This window comes from Necator americanus, chromosome V, assembly GCF_031761385.1.
Source record: "Necator americanus strain Aroian chromosome V, whole genome shotgun sequence".
Classification (NCBI taxonomy): domain Eukaryota; kingdom Metazoa; phylum Nematoda; class Chromadorea; order Rhabditida; family Ancylostomatidae; genus Necator; species Necator americanus.
This window is the reverse complement of record NC_087375.1, coordinates 8,509,003-8,512,217: the sequence shown is the minus strand read 5'-3', so window position 1 is coordinate 8,512,217 and position 3,215 is coordinate 8,509,003.

Genomic DNA, 3,215 nt, shown 5'->3' with positions numbered 1-3,215 from the left:
TTGACCGTTTTAACATCTAGCCGAATAGCCTGTGTGGAGTTTTATACAACGGGAACTCGTCGGATTTCGAATCCGCTTGATTCTTTTTTCTAGTTAATATTTATGTTAAAAGCAGGATACTCTCAAAGAGTCCGTCCGTCTCTCTACGTGTATATGTATGGTTTTATGACTGGCAGCACGTCTTGATCTGATCCCATGTGTTGATCGACGATAGACGTTATTTACTTGTAGTATGTACGTGTGATACTGAATAGTAATTGAACATTTTTTGAAGCGTAGATTGAGAGCATCCGCTTACCCTCTAAGATCTTCTAATTTTTATTGGAAACTTTTCTCATCGAAATAATTTTTACGGCCAGTTTTAGTCGATTATCATTCTTTCTAATCGCTTGGCTTGGATTTTTATGGTTATGGTTTCACGGCTCCTGTACCTACCATATAGTGTGCTTGGATACGCAAAGCAAACATTTTTCATGTCTAGAGTTTGTGAATAAGCCCTGTATGTTTGTATCATTTCTGTGAATCTTTTGCTATTATAGCTTTTATTTGAAACTTTATTATACGGAATATCAAGCTATTAAAGACCATATAAAATATTTATCTTATCAATGACTACTTTCTCTTCCGTTTGCCGTTCTGGAAAACAATTATGCGAGTACCACCAGAGCGACAAGGAACGATTCTTCGTCAGATATCGATGGAATAACATGAATTCGGAATTATAGTCTTAGTTTCTTTTAACGTTTCAGAAGAATGAACAATAATTTTCTTACGATAGAGGTGGAATCCCTGGAATCACTCAGTTGAAACCAGAAGTACGAGCCGAAGGAGTGAAGATAGCCGTGCCCCGCGGAGTCTGATAGAAAATAAGGAATCTGGAATAGTTTTGAAAACGATATCATTCATGTCGAAGTGCTGTGGCGAACTCAATTTTTTTTTGTAACTTAATGAGCTTGGTGTGGATAGCGTTGCATAAAATCTATCCGAAATTATAACGTTGTTCCTTAAAATGAAAAGTTATTAAAAGAAGGTGCTTTTCATAACTTATCATTTTAAGGAATCATAACTGAAAGGAAGAATCATGACTGCATTTCTTATGAAAGCGAGAAAATCCATCCAGAGAAAAATCAGGTTTATGAACTGAAGTACATTATTTGTTTTAAGAGTTCTGCTTAGGTCCTTTCAATTTGTACTCCGTTCTGGAAATTAATACATAAAGTTGCAAAATAGCGAAAAAAAATGAAAGGAAAAGGATGAAAAGTGGGATTTTCAAACTTTGCACGGCTCCAATGTACGAACGAAGTTCACTTGTTCACGTGCAATGTGGATTTCACGAAACCCAGCAACAACTTATACTTATTTGCGTATTTATTGGGTGCTTTTGTAACGTCTTTCCTTTCAACAAAGGCTCAAAGTAAGGACGAAAGGCAATTTTACACAATATTCAAAATCGCACTGATGAGTTTTAAAAAAATTAAAAATCAGCAATTTCATGTGTTTGCCTTTAACGATTTCTTGCTGTTCTGACCAAATGTAAACGTTGTCAAAATGTTTGAGTCTCTGAACACTTTTTCAAGTATAACCTCAGGCTATTTTCGGTTCCAATTCGGTAAGATTAGCACATATTTGGCGTCATTTTTGCTACGCTTTCAACGATATGACAGTTTTTGTATAGATCTCAATGAGGAGAATGTATTAATATATAAATTGTTCTTGAATTTCTATTTTATGACTACATAAGGGGAATCGACGGTGGTCGACGGTCCCGCACAGTCCTTTACCGTCGATTTTTCAATCTTTATCCACAGTATTGTATAAAAAATACGAATGATTGCCGTTTCCAATCGATATGTTCATGACCAATTGAATTGAAATCCGATCTGATGAGAGTTTTTACTTGTGAAAATTCACCAACGGTTATAATGTGAAATTCATGTGAAATTTTCAAATTTGAAACCAGTTTATCTGTGGTTATCGGATTGAATTGATGTATGGGAATTATTCATCAATCATCGAATTGTTCTTTTTTTCGAATAGTTCGAATCAGAATCTTGGTTTTGTGGAAATTCTACTTCATCACTCCTCCTTTCTCAGTAACTGTTGAACTTTTAACCAAACAAAAAGTCGCCAATATTGCCGCCAACCTGCTTGGAGTGTCACCTATATATCATCAGGAAGAGTCAATCGCTTCTCTTCTACTTTTCTGACTTGTTTTTATTCCCATTATTCATTATACTGAGTTTTTTTTTTCACAAAATTCCTGACATTTGACCTTGCCTTAGAAATCTCGTTGAGGATGAAACAGTTTTGTTCTCTAGAAAATGATTGGTTTCTTCGGAATCGCTGGGGCCTTTTTTTGTTGAGGTGAACAATGTCCGAGACAGTGACAGAATCCAAGGACGTCCAATATTCCCTGAAATATAATTGAGAATACAAAGCAGTATTAAATATGGTGGGGCGGGTGTAGTGTAGCTATTAGAGGTTCCGCTTCCTGCACGATCGATCGGAGGTTCGAATCCGCCCTAGTGCTTACCAAGCCCTTCATCCCTCCGGGGTCGATAAATTGGTACCAGACTTGTCTGGGAGGATAAAAGCACTGACTTGACACATCGGCTAGCCTTTGCAAGTCATTGTATACGCCAGATATACGTTCGTGAACCCCGAACGATTCTGAATTGAAGTGAACGAGGAGGCGCATCCCAAGCGGATTCATTAACGCCAGAAACTTTATCCTTTATCCTTTAGTAAATATGGTGAGTGAACCACTTTAAATAAATGATCGAAATTGTGTACATAATTCTTTTAAGGTTAATAAGTTTAACTACATACGGTAAGCACTGTAATCCACCGTTTTTACAACAGTTAAGTTTACAGTTTTTAGTTAAGTTTGAATTTTTAGTTCATAGTTTATTTAATTTAAGTACCACAGTACTAGTAGTACAGCACTTAAGATTTCTTAAATGGTCTAGGTAGAGTGAAATCAAAGTGAGAATTCTAGAAATTGTCTAGGATAGATTCCAGAATTGATATATGTATCTGTACATTTTCTATTCCTTCTGTGTATTATTATGTATTTCTGGTATTGCATGTTCTTTTTCTATGTGTATATTTTTTTCTGTATATATTGTATTGCACAAAATATTGATGTTCTATGTTTCCATCGACTCGAATTGATATTTGTCGAAGATCAAATCGATTGATTTGCTTTTTCATTC